At 42.2% G+C, this 19,617-nt stretch overlaps 1 protein-coding gene and 1 long non-coding RNA gene across 3 annotated transcripts in view; one reads left to right on the top strand and one right to left on the bottom strand.

Moving 5' to 3' along the window:
- INO80D (INO80 complex subunit D) overlaps nucleotides 1-16,416 on the bottom strand; it is a 68,180-nt gene extending 51,764 nt beyond the window's left edge. Inside the window, exon 1 of one of the 2 annotated variants that reach the window (XM_040228717.1) lies at nucleotides 16,328-16,416. The gene's annotated coding sequence lies outside the window, so the exon portion shown is untranslated. The remainder of the gene's footprint in view (nucleotides 1-16,327) is intronic. The other variant, XM_040228716.1, reaches the window with a different exon arrangement.
- Nucleotides 16,306-18,316, top strand: LOC120854584. Its single transcript, XR_005719014.1, has 2 exons — nucleotides 16,306-16,942; nucleotides 17,047-18,316. It is a non-coding gene; the product is annotated as an uncharacterized LOC120854584 (long non-coding RNA).
- Nucleotides 18,317-19,617: the final 1,301 nt, after the last annotated feature.

Raw genomic sequence — 19,617 nt, 5'->3', positions numbered from 1 at the left:
GTATTCTACGTATGTCCATACACATTTGTGATATTTGTGCTTTCCCCTTTTGTTCATGATTGGGTTCAACAGGAGTTTATCTGCTTAATATTTTTACCAATATACTTCCCCCCGCAAAAAGAAAGAAAAAAAAAACCTGTTGGAATTATCAGTGAAGTGAAGTGACATGAAGTCGCTCAGTCGTGTCCAACTCTTTGAGACCCCATGGACAGTGGCCTACCAGGCTCTGCCATCCATGGGATTTTCCAGGCAAGAATACTGGAGTGGGCTGCCATTTCCTTCTCCAGGGTATTTTCCCAACCCAGGGATCAAACCTGGGTCTCCTGCATTGCAGACAGACACTTTACCGTCTGAGTGAAGTACCTCCACGTATTTTCTAATTCATCAATTTCTGCTTTTGTATTTGTTAATACTTTCTTTCTGCTTTCTTTCCACTCTTTTCATTGTATTTTTTAACTTCTTGGGCTTAATTCTTTTACTTTCATTCTTTTCTTGCTTAGTAATTTGTTTACATCCATGAATTTTCCTGAGTAGTGTTTTAATCATATCCCATAGGTAGTAATACACATGTTGATCTGGATTTTATTTTTTAATTTCTCCTTTGACCCAAGAGTTATCTAACATTTTCGGATGGCAGAGTTTAGGTTTCCCTTTGTTTTAGTTCTAGTTAAGAGTAAGGACCACTGGGAATTCCCTGGCAGTCCAGTGGTTAGGACTCCATGCTTCTACTGCCAAGGGACGCAGGTTCGATCCTTGGTCAGGGAACTAAGATTCCACATACACACAAGCACACAAAAGAAAAAGGAGCATATTGGTGTCTGACTGATTCCCTGGGCCCAGCAAAGGACCAAGCTTCCAGAGCCCTGAAGACAATGGGTAACACTCCAAAACACGGACTTATTTTCCATCCTGCCTTCACTGACCAAGCAACTGCCAAGAACAAAGGCTGCCTCTCCAGACCCCTAGCAAACAAACAAGGTACTTCCTCACAAATGGACAGCTTCTCTGAGGGTTGCACAAGTGTATTCGGGGAGAACTCGACCAAGCTGAGGAACGCCTGTCCTAGGAGGCTGAAGAGATGCCACAGAAGAATCTAGATGTCGTGAAGGAGGGTAACGGTTCAGGCAGAGAGCAGCTGTTGAGATTACTAGGAAGCTGGAGAAACAGGAGAAGAAACACTGGAAGGAAACAGCTGGCTGCAACTGCCCTCCTATCGTCAGAAAACAGCAGCTGTGTGGAAAAGGAGTATAAGGAAAGAGGTGCTGGGACCTTGCAGAGAGCCCAGAGAGCTGGCTTGAACACACTCTGGTTCCCTGGGCTCAGCTGCCTCTCAGGAGGCTAGGACCCCAATGAAGAAAAAGCCCCAGGAGACTCCTTGGGAGAATGGAATGAGAGACCTATATCTCTTTCCAAACCCAAGAAGAAATCTTTTTCCAAGGAGAAGCTGGTTAGCAGCGATCTTGAAGACACAGCTAGCATGGAAGTCTTCCCAAGAGGAAGAAATCTTTCCCCAAAGAGGAACCAGTTAGTGACCCTCAACTGTCAGAAATAAGAGTGTCCCCAAGAAAAAGAGGAAATTCTCTTCCATGGAGGAGCCACTCAAGCAGGGGGGCCTTTAGAGTCTGCTGGCAGCAAGAAAAGCAGCTCTAAGAAGTTCCAAAAGCTATCCCAGGAAGATCGGAATGGACACCTCCCTGGTGGGGCATAACCCACAGAGATATTTCTCAAATCATCCCCTGTATTCTAATAAAAACAAATTTCACAAGGAAAAAAGAAAAAGAAAGAGCATAACCTGCATATATCTCTGATTTTGGATTTGACTGCATTTTTATTTGGGGACTAATAGGTGCTCCTGGAAAAAAGCATTTGTTGTTTCTAGGCTATCTTGCTAGTTACACCATATATCATGCTATTAACATTCACTGTTATTTAGTTTGCTTTTTCTGTCTACCAAGGGATGAAACAAAATCTCCAACTGTAACCTTATTTATTTTCCCTTGTATTTATTTTATAAATTTTAAAACTATATTATTTGATACAGAGATTTCATGATCATTAGACTGTCACTTTTTATCATTAGAAAAGGCAATTGATATTATTTGTCTTAAATTCAACCTTGTCTGATATTAGTATCTGGAGTTCATTTTTTGAACCTGAATTCGCTGGTTAAGTCTTTGCCCATCCTTTTACTCTCAGGTTTTCTGAAGCACTATGTAAGATCACAGGTCAACAAACTCTGGCTTATAAGACAAATCCAACCCATTGCCTGCTTTTGTACATAAAGTTTTATTGGAACACTGTCGTGTTCATTCATTTGTATATCGTATATGATTGCTTCCATGTTGTTACAGGAGAAGTGAGTAGCTCTAACAGACTGTACGGCCACAAAGCCTAAATATTTACTAAAATATACTTGCTTTTCCCTTTTTCAGTGCATCTCTTAACAGGTTTCCCCCCCGCCTCCAATCTGAGTCATTTTCTTTTAATGAGTTCATCCAATTTATAATTTAATATTTACTTACATGACAAATGTTTCATCTTAATTTTACTACCTTATTTTTTGTATTGTTTAGCTTTCAATTCTATCTTTTTATTACATATTTCGTTTTATAAACTGTTTTCTTGGAAGATTTATAGTCTGTGTCCTTTAAATCACATTTCTTTACTCCAAACTAAGAAAGTTAGTGTGGTTAGCATTCCTGTGATTGACCTTGCTATGAATGAGAAAAAATTACATTTTTGTTAACTACCTATCATCCCAACTCAGTATTTCTTCCTTATGTTATTTCTACACTGTTATAGCTTACGACACTTTAATGTTTGTCCTATATTCAAAATTATTTGATGCTAATCACTGATCTTTTAACTTAGTTTTCAATCCATCTCTGGATTCAATAGTTTATAATTTACTTACCTCCATCTTGCCCATCAAGGGCTGACTTACTGAAAATAAGCCATGGTTTTTCTATTTTAAAATATGTCAATTGATATTACACTTAAACTAAAGCTTGCTTGAACATAAAGTCTTAGGTCGTATTTTCCCCTTATTTTAACGTAACAATAAGAGTCTTCATAGGAATTCTCTGGTGATCCAGTGGCCGCTTTCACAGCCAGGACCTGGGTCCATCCCTGGTTGGGTAACTAAGATCTGCAAGCTGCATGATGTGGCCAAAAGAATTTTTTTTTTAATTTTTAAATGTATAAAGTCTAGGAATCATTTCAGAATTTAAACTCATTTTTTATTGTGGGAAATGCTTCCTTAGTGTCTTGAAATGTTTTTCTATTTCATTTATTTGATTGTATTTTTTAGGGGTATCAATTATAAGCATGCTAAATTTACTGTCTTCCATTATCTGTCTCTGTCTCTAGGCTTTTACTTTTTCCATTTTGAATTGCTCAAATTTCTCAAGTTTACCTCCATTATCCTCAGCTATCGGGTATATGTGCTACTTTGAAAGTGACCTTCATTTATATAATAACTATACATTTCTCTTTTATTTCATACTTTGGTTCCATTAACTCCACTCTTATATCTTATCATTTATTTCTTGAGCTTTTGTATCTATCTATAAACTTGTTTCAGAGGAGCCATGTCTTACCCCAACTCTCCAGACCACCTCCTAACATAAGGAACTATTTATTCATAATTTTTACTTTCTCAGGTCTTTCTAAAAATGATCATCTTCAATATTTCTCCCTTAAGGCTTGACTCAATGCTGGACTAGTCTCCCCTACTCAAAAGGGCCCACATGGCATAGATTTTGGAGGATGATCATTTAGGCTTTATTTCTCTTCAGCTGACCAGATACACAGCTATATAGCTACATGCTGCCAGTTTCTCCTCTACGCTTAACTTCTTGCAAAAATAATTCAACTGTACAGCTTGTTTAGAGAAGGGCATGGCAACCCACTCCAATAGTCTTGTCTGAAGAACCCCACGGACAGAGGAGCCTGGTGAGCTACAGTCAATAGGGTCGCACAGAGTTGGACACGACCGAAGCGACTTAGCACACATATGGTTTGTTATCCAATCCCATCTCTCTCGCCACTCAGGGAGCACAACGTGCATACCAACCTTGCCATTTCTAGTGAGGGGATCACTGGTTTTGTCCTCATGGTGTTTCCCAGCACTCCGCTTGAGTTATATAGAGGAAATCATCTCTCCTTGCAGAGAAGAGATGGCACCCCACTCCAGTACTCTCGCCTAGAAAATTCCATGGACCGAGGAGCCTGGTAGGCTGCAGTCCATGCGTTCGCTGAGGGTCGGATGTGACGGAGCGACTTCACTTTCACTTTTCCCTTTCATGCATTGGAGAAGGAAATGGAAACCCACTCCAGCGTTCTTGCCTGGAGAATCCCAGGAACAGGGGAGCCCGGTGGGCTGCCATCTATGGGGTCGCACAAGAGTCGGACACGACTGAAGCGACTTAGCAGCAGCAGCATCTCTCCTTGCATCCTTTCTTGCCCTGGGTCAATTCCCACTGCACTTAAATAATGCTAATTCATACGTTCAAATTATAAGGTTTTGTTAGCAAAGACTGAGTTTCTCTTCTGTTTCTCATTCTCCTCATTCTTTTTAGTTGGTTTAGAGAGAACAGAGATGTCAATATTCTGCCATCATTAACCAGAAGTATCTTTTAAAATTCTGTGTAGTAAAATATACCAAAATATAAAATCATAAAATAAACTTACCTAATTTTTGCAAACATTCTTTTGTGATCATTTTGAATTTATTTTAACAAATAAACATGCTATTAAAGGTACTAAATTTGATTTATAATCACTATGTCAAATCCACATGACTCTAGCTTTAACGGCAAGTATTCGTTTATTTATTAAACACTTATGACAAGTCCATCATTTTCTGAGAAGCTAGAGTGTATTAATGGTAAAGGACAACTTTTTTTTCCCTTGGAAGATTACAGTCTATGCAGTGCACGTGTGCTCAACTGCTTAGTCTTGTCCGACTCTTTGCAATCCCATGGACTGTAGCCCACCAGACTCTGTCCATGGGATTTTCCAGGCGAGAATACTGGAGTGGTTGCCATTTCCTCCTCCAGGGCATCTTCCTGATCCGGGGATCGAACCTGCATCTCCTGCGTCTCCTGCACTGCCAGCTGGATTCTTTACCACTGAGCCACCTGGGAAGCTCCATAATCCATGCAGTGAGATGCACTCAAAAGAAAGGAGATGAGTAACTGGAGGATTTTACCCACAGCTCTGAGCACCCAGGCTCCTCCAGTCTCACCCTAATGAAAGACAGGCCCTCTGTCCAGAACAGTGGGTGTCTTCCTCTTTGTGTCCCCTCCTCGGGCCAGTCCCAGCCTTCAGAACACAGCTTAGTTGTCACCACATGCAGATTCCCAGAGGCAGAGTTAGTGCCATGCGCTTTTGACGTACTCTGTGCATTTACCTGTTTTAACCCTCATCAGAGTCTACTTTCCTTCTTCTGCTCTCTTCCCTCTTAGGAAATGAGCTTCTAAAGGGACAGTTTCCTGTTCTTCATTATTCCCAGAGCCTAGCGCAGTGCCCAAAAGTAAATAGCTGCTCCGTAAGTACACACTGCCTACATAAATGGCTTCTGTGATAGCAACTCAATTCTAGGTTGTCTACCCTAAACAGGTTACTAGATTCACCCACCAATAATTAATTTTTAAAAATCACTAAATTGGTACTTAAGTCTACACAGTGATTTCTAATAGCCATAGCCATTTGCCAAGAGAAAGCATAATTTAGAAGCTTTAAAATGTTTGAATATCGCTGTATATCTCATGAACATCAAACGTTTCAGGGGTTTCCCATGAGGTCCAGTGGTTAAGAAACCGCTTTGCAATTCAGAGGACAGTTCAAATCCCTGGTTCTAGAAGATCCCACATGCTGCGGGGCAACTAAACCTGTGAGCCTTGAAGCCAGTGCACCTAGAGCCCAAGGTCCAAAACAAGAGAAGCCACTGCAATGAGAAGCCCGTGCACAACAAAAGTCTGGCACAGCCAAAAATTAATACATATTAAAAAAAGAAGTTTCATCAAATAGATTCATATAATTTGCCACTCAAGGTCTATTTTGCAAATAACTTTTTTTAAAAAACATAAAATAATGTTTTTTAATAAATGTAAGAATGCATTAAAATCTGCCTATTCAACATCCTTCTAAGAATTCATTAATCTATCCATTAGTCCATCTTTCATCATCTGCTACAAGATGCCAAAGCTCTTGCTAACGATCTCTATGCCATTACAAAGTGTTTAATTGCAACACCTTAAAAACAATTTCTCTCCAAACGTCATGTTTTTTACATCAACCTGTGATTATTTTTTCTATTTCTTTGAATTGTAACATTTTTACAATCTTACTAAAAGCCAACTTTCCATCTTTTTAAATAATCACCTCCCTATTCTCCATTTTCAAATCTCTCTTTTAATAAGCCCAATTTAATCTTTATAGCTATAATTTCAATTCCCTGATGTGTTCAGACTTACTTTATACACTATAAAAGGAAAGAATGTTCGGGGAAAATGGCTTTCTGCTTTGAATCTAACTTCTTTCTTAATAAGTACTGTTTAATCAAATAATATTTGATATTATTTAATATCAAAATCACTTGTCTATAAACTGGAAACGACCATTAATACGGTCTTCTCTATCTTAAAAAAGGTTCCCCTTTTTAAATTAAAGAAGTAATCATGACAAAAGCACTAAAATAGATTTCAAAGGAAAAAAAACAACCCTACATTTTAAAAATTTTGTATATCTAGCCTCCCAACACTGAAGTTCTTTACTGCTACTCCACCAAAGGTGCAGTTCACATGGCCTTCATTCATTGACATTCGCTGTAAGATAAAATTTGAGGAAACATATAATGTATGAGGGCCACATGGTCTTAATCAAAAGTCTTATATTTAAATATGATCCCACTGAAATACTATCTCATTGTCTAATCCATTTAGAACTTCACCTTTTAATATACGATGAATATCACTTAAAAAAGTTTTAACCAGACCAAATCTATTACTACAGTAGATACTATCTTCATCTGTGGAAATAGCTTGCTTAGAAACAGAATACAAACAAGTCTGTGCTTCCTTAAGAGAATTAAGGTAATTAAGCACTCTCAGCAGCACTAGAATATACCCTTTGAAAGTGAAAGTGAAGTTGCTCAGTCCTGTCTGGTTCTTTGCGACCCCATGGGCTGTAGCCTACCAGGTTCCTCCTTCCATGGGATTCTCCAGGCAAAAAGTACTGGAGTGGGCTGCCATTTCCTTCTCCAGAATATACCCTTTAATATACCCTTATTATTACCAAAAAAGCAAAAAATACCTGAGAGTCACAGAAAGAAATTTTTCATGGCAAACATATCCATATCCTAGAATTGGAGAGAAGGAAATATGGGTCGCTGTAAAATCTTCCTAAAAAATCCCCCTTGTTATTATGTGCCAGTCACTCAGTCATGTCCAACTCTTTGCAACTCCACAGACTATACAGTCCATGGAATTCTCCAGGCCAGAATGCTGGAGTGGGTAGCCTTTCCCGTTCTCCAGGGGATCTTCCTAACCAAGGGATCAAACTCAGGTCTCCAGCATTGTAGGCAGATTCGTTAGCAGCTGAACCACAAGGGAATCCCTTGATACTACAGGCTGAGTTTAATGAAAAATAAAACAATTCCCTTCCATAGTCTCTTTTTTCTTGCAAATACAGAGGAATAAGACATTAGTAGGAAAAAAGGAAAGATAAGCTTTTAACAAAAGCAACCTACAGCCCTTTTGGTCTTCCAACAGCAACCAGAAACCAATTTGCAAAATATGAACATTAGTCTCTTTGGGACTGCCACTATATCACCTCCATGTGGAATCTGTGTGTGTCATTACTGCTCTTTTGAGTCTCCTGTTTCAGAAGCATGTTCATTTCACTGCCACACTATTTTCTCCTAATTGCCATCTGTAATTTTATATAGTCTACCCCCTTTTAGGGACCTGAACCTACAACATACCTTACAATTTTTTTTCTAATCCAACGTGAACCTAAATTCTCAGAATGCTAATATATTTAATACAAATGAAAAGAATTTTTGCTTATCCCAGATCATATAAAGTTTGAAAAAGCTTAAAAAGTCTGAAAAAGCTTAAAAACTTAAAAAGTGTCCCATTAAAAAAATTTTTTTCAAATGTTTTGACTCAACTTCATGCAGCATAGAAATGTGAAGCTAAACAGATGAGTATATTGATTTTTAAAAAAAGCAATATCCCACACATCAGTGTTAGACTCAAAAATTATAAAAATCTATCAACTGGTGTGATTCGAAGATCAGTGAGAAAATCTGCCTATCAGCCCAAAATATAAACAATATTCAACACAAAGTGCAAAGGAGAGTATTTAAAGCTAAGTTAAATGCTTATTGAATGTCTGCTGCTGCTGCTGCTGCTGCTGCTAAGTCACTTCAGTCGTGTCTGACTCGGTGCGACCCCATAGATGGCAGCCCACCAGGCTCCCCCGTCCCTGGGACTGAATGTCTACTATGTTCCAAATACTGTGCTCAAATAGCACTGTGCAAATAAGTCTGCATTATGAATTTCAATTAAAATGACCTTTATGCTAGTTGAGCTTCTTACCTAATTTATTAGAAAGGTAAGGAGAGCTCATGCAGCAGTGGAGAGCACTTCCTGGCTTCAGTGGGTATCAGAGATGGGGCTTAAAGCAGGCTCAGCTCATTACTAGGTGTTTGACCTTGGGCAAGTTATTTAGGTTTCAGTTTTCTCAGTTGTAAAGAGGATTATAATAGTATGTACCTCATTGAGTCACTTAGGAGAATTAAATTAGGTATTTCAATATGCATGTATCCAGCACATAGTAATCACTTAATGTTAACTACTATTAGAAGCAGTTAAGTAGTGGTTTATTGGTATTATCATTTTAATCAAAGATCTGCAGGGCTGAAAGGCAGTCTCCAGCTGCTGGTGGGTCTGAGTGATACAGTGTAATTCTCCAGTAAATCAGGCCCTCCCACCTTCTTGAGGCTAGAGTAACAGAATCAGCTAAAAACTGTTTCCTATTATTATCCATATTAAAAATCTAACATTAAAAATGTTTTCAACATTCTATAGAACATCTAGACACTGGGGTTCTTGGGACAAAAACACTAGCAAAATGAGCAGTGTTTGATTGGGTTACGGCATTTATTAGCTCCAACTAAGACAAATGCTTTCTGAGTTTCTATCCCTGCTATGGGGTCACTCTCAATTGTTACAGAAACCCTATACTGCATGACAAAAAGAAAAATTAAGTTGTAGCTACAGTTCTTTTGTGCTAAGAATCTGAAACTAACAGCCTCTTTGTTGCTCAATTCCAGGTACTCTTTTCCATCCTTATCTCACTTGACCTCTCTGCGGCATCTGACACTGCTGACCACTTTCTCTTTCTTGAATAATCTCTTTTTGGCTTCTCAGTCAGTGGCTTCCTTTCTCTTGGCGCCCACACTTAAAAGTCAATGTTCCCGAAGATGCTTTTAATCTTGTTTTATAAGGATGCAAGATGAAATGCCTACATGTGCCACAGGGGTGGGCAAAGACTGGTAAACTTCACTTATCTAAAGGCAGCAGACTCAAACCAGTTTCAACAAGTTGTTGGAATTAAAAGACACACACACACACGGGCCTATGGTTTCCAGATCTTCCAATTTTTCAAAAATATACAAATCCAAATTTTCTCACAAAAATCTTCCATGTCAGTAGCTCATTTACACTGTTAAACCACAAGGTATGTGACCCTGAGCAAGTTATTTTACAAATCTGTTTCCTCATCTATAAGGTGTCAGTGATAAAAGTGACACACAAACAGTAAATGTCAAAGAAAAATTTTTACCGGCTTCCATTTTGATGTCTGTTCTACGTTACCCCAGGTTTCCAGCTGAATATATAAAACTGGAAATACGTATAAATACATTTTACTGGAGCAGGGTCAAGAAAGTTTATCAGATTCCCAAAAAAGACTTAAGAATCACTAAGCCAAATTTTTCTACTTCTACAACTTCAGGGGTTATCTATACAAGGATGGATCCCAAATCTGCATCCGATTACCCAAAGAAGACCACTTTACCTCTGTAACCAGCCTCTCCACTGACTTCTCTCCAAGCCCATTGCCATTGCCATCACAGTAGTCCAAACCTTCAATCTCTTCTCAGCAGCTGTCCACTTGCCCTCCTTTGTTCCACTTTTTTAGGATCTGAATCCTCTAAAATGCAAATAATTTGGCCAAAGGCCTACATAAAAGTACAAGAAATCCAAACCTCTTAAGTACAGACTCCTTAGGACCTGACCAAGCCAACCACGCCCTCTCCCATTATAGATTCCTACTCCCCCAATTCCTACAATTTGCAATACAGAATACTCCTTTGTCAGGTCCCACCTCCTGGAATGCCTATCTAACTCCTCCTATTTGCTCTGGGCAGAAACCCACCCCCTTGGAAAAATCCTTACTTCTTGCCCCAGGCCAGAGTAAATAAGCTTTCCTTCCTCCAAGCTAAACTATCCCTCCTCCTTCAATGTTGTAAATGTCAACTTTATTTTTCTTCTCCACTAGACTAAAAACTCCTCAAGGGCAAAGAAAGTATCTTTTTCTTACAAGGCCCAGGTGTTTTTCAGTTGCTCAGTTGTGTCCAACTCCTTGTGACCCCATGGACTGCAGCATGCCAGGCTTCCCTATCCTTCCCCATCTCCCACACTTGCTCAAACTCATGTCCATTGAGTCGGTGATGCCATTCAACCATCTCATCCTCTGTTAACCACTTCTCCTCCCTTTGATCTTTCCCAAACCCTAGCAAACCCTACCATCACCTCAGATAAGCATCCTACCTTCCCAAGGTGAGCCTACGAAATCAGCCACAGACTATTCGGCTTTTCAAAGCCATGCAACACACACACCTGCACGCATATATACAGCTGCAAGTTTAAAAGGAGCTAGAAGAAAACCCACCTTCTTTGCCCACTAGTGTACTTACTTACCACTTCCTTACATTTACCAACTCAAGAGTTCAATGGCAGAGACTAGGCTAACATAGAGCTGCTGAAACTTTCTGTGACTATAGTGCTAATTTTTTACTGGCACAAAAATATTTATTTGCTCCACGAAGGTAATTATTATATTGTCTCTGTACTCAAATACTTACTAGTATTATTAATATATGCTGAGTCAAGCACTCATTCACACTGAAAAAAATTAACATCGAGAATATTAAAAATCTTTAAAGGAAAATATTACAAAGACCACATATGAGGCTTTATGTGCAGTTCCTCATTTATTCACAACAGCCCTATGAAGGTATTATCATCACCCCCTTTCACAGATGAATAAACTGAGACTTAATGAGATTAATTTATCCAAGTCACATAGGATTCAAAGCCAATGTGACTCCACTGCCCAAGCTTTTAACCAATACAAAACTATCAGTTCAGTTGCTCAGTCATGTCCGACTCTTTGCGACCCCACGGACTGTAGCACGCCAGGCTTCCCTGTCCTTCACCGACTCCCATATACAAAAGTATACAACATTGTTAAATGGTAGATCCTGAGATCACGTGCATACCACGTGATCACAAAACAATCACAAAACAAATACACACAGATCACAAAATGTTAACAATGGTTATCTCTTGAATAGAATGAAAGTGTTAGACACAAAAAGTGTCCAACTGTTTGTGACCCCACTGACAGCAGCCCACCAGACTCCTTGTCCATAGGATTTCCTAGGCAAGAATACTGGAGTCGGTAGCCATTCCCTTCTCCAGGGGATCTTCCCCCACCCAGGGATGGAACCCCGGTCTCCTGTATCGCAGGCAGATTGAATGGAATGAATATGAGAAAATATTACCTTGGGGTATCCCTGGTGGCTCAGACTTTTACCGTCTGAGCATATGCCTACAATGTGGGAGACCAGGGTTCGATCCCTGGGTTGGGAAGATCCCCTGGAGAAGGAAATGGCAACCTACTCCAGTATTCTTGCCTGGAAAATCCCATGGACTAAGGAGCCTGGTAGGCTACAGCCCATGGGGTCGCAAAGAGTCAGACACTACTGAGCGACTTCATTTTCACTTTCAAATATTACCTTTAATCAGAAAAAAAGTCAAACAAGAGAAACAGTATAGAAAATAGAAGAGTAAAGTGGCCTGAAAGTGAAAATGAAAATTGCTCAGTCATGTCCAACCCTTTGTCACCCCATGGACTATACAGTCCATGAAATTCTCCAGGCCAGAATACTGGCGTGGGTAGTCTTTCCCTCCTCCAGGGGATCTTCCCAACCCAGGGATCGAACCCAGGTCTCCTGAACTGCAGGTGGATTCTTTACCAGCTGTTGAGCCACAAGGAAGCCCAAAGTGGCCGAGGGGAATAGTATAGAGCACAGAAGAGAAATAGTATAGAGCACAGAAGAGTAAAGTGGCCTAGGTGAGTTAAGAGTCAAGTACACGAGCTACCTTATCTAATCTTTATATCAAAAGAAAAAAGTTTTTTCCATACAGATAAAGCTGAAGAACCTGTCCAGTGCAAGAACTGGCTGGGATCAGAACTCAAGGCCCAGTTCAAATGTGGCTGACCGTAGGGTACTATGCTACAAATAAAATGCAACCAAAAAGCTGCCTTAAAACCAAGTCACATTCAGGGAAAGAAACCGAACCAAGTAACCAAGCATCCTGAGTGCAATCAGGGAAAAAAGAGGAGCGGGAAAAGAGTATCTCTGTGAACGTCCCAAAAAGCCAAGACGAGTCATTACAGTTGAGGTTCTGGGGCAAACTCTACCTGATGGAGGTGAGAAGACGACTCCACTGCTGTTTGTTTTGCAAAGCACAGAGCTGTATTAGCATAAATTAAATGGGCTTAGATGAAACACCATTGTATATGCAGTGGAGTATCTCCTTTGGGGACAATTGGCTGCCTCCAACCCAGTATCATCCATTCATCCATTGTTTACACTTTATGGGGTATGTGGGGGGAAGAGCCTGGGTGCTACCAGTCTGAGAACATTGCCGTCTAACTGTATTCAGATATAAATGACTTCTCCTTACCCATAACTATGGTTCCAAACCTGGATAGTGAGAGCTGCTAACTCTGGGGGAACAATTCAGGTAAGACTGAATAGATCAGCCTTTTTTTTTTTTTTGAAGTGACGTTTAATTTTGGGTGCTCTGACTTAGAAATTTTAAAATCCATCTAAACTGTAATTTCAATTCTCTATAATAGTATTCACATGATTTACTGAGAAAAATGGTTTGGGGTAGGGTATACAAATTTCCTTACACAATCTTTCAGAGGAAAGAAAACTTGATTACTTCAGACTTGAAAATAAACATCTACTTTTGAAACTAAATATTTAATAGTGAAAAAGTATACTACCTTCTTCCCTGGTGGCTCAGAGGGTAAAGCATCTGCCTGCAATGCAGGAGACCTGGGTTCGATCCCTGGGTTGGGAAGATCCCCTGGAGAAGGAAATAGCAACCCACTCCAGTACTCTTGCCTGGAAAATCCCATGGACCGAGGAGCCTGGTAAGCTACGGTCCATGGGGTGGCAAAGAGTCAGACACGACTGAGTGACTTCACTTATACTATCTTAGCCACTAAAAATTAATTCAATATTTGCCTAGTGAGTCTTTTTTTTTAAGTTTCAAATACAGTGTAACTTTTTAGATTATCAAACCCACTATTCCTTCAAAAATAAAGCAGCCCATGGAATGATTAGATCAGGAAAGACTGCAGGGGTGGTGGGGTACAAAACTTTTGGGATTTGTACATATACACATTTGAAAGTCTGGGAATATGAAGCCAACAATACACCTTAAAAATATCAACTTAAGAAGCAAAGAGATTTTTACTCAAAATGTCCTAAGGGATTCCAGACTGATTTCTTCCATACAGTATGCTCTAAAAATAAGGACAAACTATAACATAAGTAAAAATTTGGGGTACACAAGTATATGAAAACATCCAAATCAACAAGCAATTTCAATAAATCAATAAACAACCATTAAATGTGTATTTTTTGTATGAAATCCACACAATTTCAAATATCAAGCCTTTCTTTTTTAAGCAAAATACTAAATGGCTGGATGGCTGTCATTGTAGAGAAACAGGAGTTTTATTTCAGGCAAACAAAAGGAAAAGGAGACACACTTAGTAAGACTCCACAGAAGGAATCTCACTTCCACACGAACAGAAGTCAGCGCTGACCCCTGTGGTGGGTTACCCACTGCCCTGCAAGTGCCAGCTTCTCCTGGATAATAATACTCTGGGGGTGAGTGGTCAGAGTGTGGAACACCTCTGCCAGCCAACTCAGCCTGCTACCAGGCAGGACGCACAGACCTACACACAGCCTCCTGCCCCAGGTCCAGGTCTGCTTAAAAACAGCTGGGAAGAAAAGAGCCAATAAAAGAGGAAAAACCACCTCCCCAGACAATCCCACGCTGGGGGCGGGTGGGGGGTGGGGGCGGGCAGGGCACATTAACATTTGACTTCCACACACTAAAGAACACCAGGAGGTTAAGTGGGGCCACAGGAAACATCCCATCCCCGAAAACCAGGAAATTTAGATTTGGAAATTTAAGTTTTATACATTAAAAAAAAAAAAAACTTTCAAAACTCACGGCACCAAAATATAGCTAAAATTAAATCCATTGAAACATAGAAGTTGGGGGGTGAGGGGGAATAGCCAAACCACACTGTATTCAGTTCCCTGAGGGCTCTTCCACAGACCCTTCTGAGTTGCGGCAATAACAAGTTTCCTTAAAAATCCCCCACTTTTCTATTTCTAGGGTCGAACAGAAGAGTATCACAAAAATCCAAATAGTTATTATCAGAAAAAAATAAACGGACGATCCTTAAACGGTAGACCTTGTTTCAGGAGCTGCCCTGCCCACCTCCACTTCCCTCCTCATTCTTAGTGCTTCCCGGCGGGGTCCGTCCTGACAACCAGGGTCCCCGCCTCGGGTCCAGTCCCCGAGTTTGTTTTCCCGGACAGTGACCAAACAGGACAGGAAAACTCCTCCATCTAGGGGCTGCTCCAGACATCCAGCCCCCGTCTCCCTCCCTGACAGTTTCCTCCCCCGTCCCTGCATCTTTCCCTCTACAAGGCTGTCCAGAAAAGGGGGCTCGGGACTCGAAGAAGTCCGGGATGGGAGCAAGGGTGGGTGCTCGGTCTGAAAATAAACACTCTCGCTTCCTGGGGTAAGGGCTAAAAAAGCGATTAGAAAAGCCTGCCCAGTAGAAATACCACCTGAATGTACCTCCTCCCTTTCCCACTGCAACAAGCCCAGTCACTAACTAATCAGCTAAGACAAATCCCTGGAAAACTTTTGCAAACGGGCAGAGAGGACCCTCTCCCCAGCCGGGGGGCTCCCGGGGACGGGGCTGGAGTTTACAGCCCTGGAAGGGCTCACCGGGGAACGGGGTGGGGCGCGGGCGAGGGGTGCAGGGGCGGAGTACCTTCCACGGACAGGAACTGGCAAAGAGTTTCAAAATAGCCGAGTGCTCTCCCCCACGCCCTCGGGGGTCGCGAGCGCTAGGACCGGGGCTCCCCGAAAGGAGGCCAGCCCCCAATTCGGGCCTAAAAGGAAACTTTCCGGGCCGCGGCTGCACCTGACTCCTCCACCGCCCCTCCACCCCACCCCACGCCCGCAAGGCCGCCCGCCCCGCCCCGGCCTGGGCCGCCCGGAGCGCAGAGGAGGGGGAGAAATAAATCCAACTATTACCGGAATCGGGGGTGGGGGACGTCGTCGAGAGACGCGGCGGAGGGGGCGGCTGGACGCCCATTCCCCACTCTTAGGCCCTGACGCCCCTGTCCCGGCCACCCCGGGCCTGCCGCCCCGCCGGGGAACCTCCGGGGGGCCCGCGCAGGATTCGGCCCAGCAGCGCTGCTGTCCCGCCCGGAGGCCCCGAGGGACCCGAAGGGGCGCGGGGAGGCCCGGGGTGTGGGGGCAGGGGGCAGGGCGCGGCCGCTGCGGGGCCCGCCGGCCCGAGGCCTAACCGGCACCCCCCACCCCCCCCCCGCCCCACACCCCTACCCCGGCCCGCGCAGGCCGCGCCGCTCGCCCCGCTCCGGCCCCGGCTGGACCCCTGGCCGGCGGCCCGCCGTCGTTGCCCGTGGGCGCCCCCCAGGCCCCCGAGTCCCCAGCCTCCGCCACCCCGGCGCAGGCCCTCTCACCCTTTCATTCTCTGCCCGGGGCCTGGCGCGGGCCGGCGAATCCCCGGCCTCACGTAAGCGTGCTCGCCGCCCGCCCTGCTTGCGCGGCCCAGCCCGCCGCCCTACGGGAGCCCGGGGATGTGGGCCGGGCCTGGGGCCGCTTCTGCTTACCTTTCAGCTGCTTTTTTTTTTTTTTCTCCTTCCCCCCTTTTCCCTCGGCTGGGCTGACAGATCAGAGTGAGAGGCGCTGGCAATGGACTAGGAAGCTCGGCTGCCGCGGCTACTGCTCCCCCCTGGGCTCCGGCGAGAGCCTTTCCCTGTCAAGCAAGAGGGGTGAGGATCATATTTTTATTTTGGAAACTAAAAAGTGCTCCCAGGGTCGGTGATTATTAAGGGGAAATCCCTGAATATACTCTCCAGCCAAGAAGGCAGGGCTGCCGGGGCTGCACAAGAAGAGGCAGCAGCCTCCTACAGCACCACTACAGGCACTGCGAGGACATAGCACCAGAGAGCCGCTCCTCTGCCCTCCGAAACGACAACTTTCCTACCATCTTGGAGGCAGAGCAGAGGGGGGCCAGGGGGAAAAGTGCACCCGCTCCCGATAAAGTGCACACTTCTACTTCTCATCTCTGGAAAAAAGTCCACACCGGCCGTCTCCGCCGGCGCCTGGGGGAGAGAGCGGGGAAGAAACTGGGGGTGCCTCAGAAACGTTTGCGTTTACTCCGGGGGGAAAATGTTTCTGCATCTTCTGATGGAAAGAAATCTTTACAAGACACAGGTTTTCCGGTGATTATTGTTTTCTGTTTTCTATTTGATTTTTTTTTCCATGTTCGTGATAGCGGTATTTGAATTTTTTTTCAGCCTAATAATGATTTTTTTTTCCATTACAGATCTAAGTTCTGGGTTTGATGGTCAGTTGATAAATTTGAACTTCAACAGACTTCCTAGCCACTTTATTTGTCTGCTTATTTATACGTTTTTGTGTATAGAGATATTTCTTTCCTTATATATATAAATTTGTGCTATATATTCCCTTCCAAACTGAGATTGCTGAAGACAGTTTTAAAGGGATGTCTTTTGTCTCCTTTTCCCAAAGCAATCTAAATAAAACCTATTGACTCTCCAGAAAGGCAAGATGCAGCTGTTTATTTTTCACAGTGCAAATTAAGACAGAGATCCACTGGGGGGTTAAATACAACTCAAGTATAACTGACCATGTTTCTAGAAATAATCCCAACGCTCTTATGGTCTGGTTGTGAAGAAAGATTACTGGAAAACTGCAAATAGGCTATAAAGACAGATTTAGATTTTCTTTAAGTAAAGTTGCTTACTTAGAATTATATCCAGGCATTTAATTTTTTTGTTGTTGTTTAGTTTATATCCTTTAAAATTTAGATTTTTGGTGCATTGCACATGTTGCTGACCACTTTCTGTGTCACAGAATTGAGAACGAGTATGTCTGCTTTTGTTAGAGTTGAAATGTTCAGAACTTCCAATGTGTTGCCAAGCTATGAATTACTTGTAATATATTACAATGGATGTCATGAATCAGCTTTTCTTCAATAAGCAAAAGGTTAGTAGATAGAGGGGATCAAAGTTACCCAGGATAGGGAGATCAAAGCTGAGATAACAGAGAGATGAGGGGCAGAAGGATGCTGCCCACTTGCAACAATGCCATGGAAATCTTACTGGAGGAGAACAAATCGCAGCGATATTTTGCTATTTTTGTAAAGACAGAAAAATACTAGAAAATGAACAAAAGGTCTTTTTGTATTTCTACAGGGAATGATGAATCTTTTACTAAAAGTTATTTTTCTGATGCAGATTGCCTGACATAGTGGAAATGAATTTGTAATATCAGTGCCTTGTATCAGTAGAATATTTAATTCCTTTAATTTAAAATTGACTAAAAAGCATGTAGAAACAACTGATGACTCACCTTAAAATGTTTATTTTTTGAGCTTCCAAATGTCAAAATTCCCATAATGTTAAAGTGAGTTCAGATAAAGCATATAACAGATATTAATTATTTTCTTTCTCACCCGCATCTTTATTGTCTCAGTTTGAATACAGTACCTGAATAGTCTTGGTTTTTTTCTGGGGTTTTTTCCTTACTATTTGCTAGAAAAATCTGAAGTAATTAAAGTAAAATTAACTGATTCTTAACATCTCAGAAGCCTCAGTTTTAAAGTTGTGTTCTATTTACAATTTTTTTTTTTTTTCCACTGTTTAGAAATCAAACACTTTGGTCATAACAAGGAAATCTGTTCCCTTCATGAAATCTAGTGGAGTTGAAAAATATGATTTTGAGCAACTTGTTCCTTATGTGTGACATGACTTTATAAAAATACTTTGAATTTTTCAAGACATTAAGATGCATTTGATGTAAGCTGACTGCACCCTTTTATGTAGTCCCTCTTGTGACCAGCAGGCTTTTTTGAGTGATACCTGTCTGGGGATAGGGGTATGTGCATCACTTTAGTTCAGTTGCTCAGTCGTGTCCGACTCTTTGCGACCCCATGAATCGCAGCACGCCAGGCCTCCCTGTCCATTACCAACTCCCGGAGTTCACTCAGACTCATGTCCATTGAGTCAGTGATGCCATCCAGCCATCTCATCCTCTGTCGTCCCCTTCTCCTCCTGCCCCCAATCCCTCCCAACATCAGAGTCTTTTCCAATGAGTCAACTCTTCACATGAGGTGGCCGAAGTACTGGAGTTTCAGCTTTAGTATCATTCCTTCCAAAGAAATCCTAGGGTTGATCTCCTTCAGAATGGACTGGTTGGATCTCCTTGCAGTCCAAGGGACTCTCAAGAGTCTTCTCCAACACCACAATTCAAAAGCATCAATTCTTCGCCACTCAGCTTTCTTCACAGTCCAACTCTCACATCCATACATGACTACTGGAAAAACCATAGCCTTGACTAGACGGACCTTAGTCAGCAAAGTAATGTCTCTGCTTTTGAATATGCTATCTAGGTTGTTCATAACTTTTCTTCCAAGGAGTAAGCATCTTTTAATTTCATGGCTGCAGTCACCATCTGCAGTGATTTTGGAGCCCCCCAAAATAAAGTCTGACACTGTTTGCACTGTTTCTCCATCTATTTCCCATGGAGTGATGGGACCAGATGCCATGATCTTAGTTTTCTGAATGTTGAGCTTTAAGCCAACTTTTTCACTCTCTTCTTTCACTTTCAAGAGGCTTTTGAGTTCCTCTTCACTTTCTGCCATAAGGGTGATGTCATCTGCATATCTGAGGTTATTGATATTTCTCCCGGCAATCTTGATTCCAGCTTGTGTTTCTTCCAGTCCAGCGTTTCTCATGATGGACTCTGCATAGAATTTAGATAAGCAGAGTGACAATATACAGCCTTGACGTACTCCTTTTCCTATTTGGAACCAGTCTGTTGTTCCATGCCCAGTTCTAACTGTTGCTTCCTGACCTGCATACAGATTTCTCAA

This window comes from Oryx dammah, unplaced genomic scaffold, assembly GCF_014754425.2.
Source record: "Oryx dammah isolate SB20612 unplaced genomic scaffold, SCBI_Odam_1.1 HiC_scaffold_27, whole genome shotgun sequence".
Classification (NCBI taxonomy): Eukaryota; Metazoa; Chordata; class Mammalia; order Artiodactyla; family Bovidae; genus Oryx; species Oryx dammah.
Note: the sequence above shows the minus strand (reverse complement) of the source record. Positions and strands in the feature narration are given on the sequence as shown.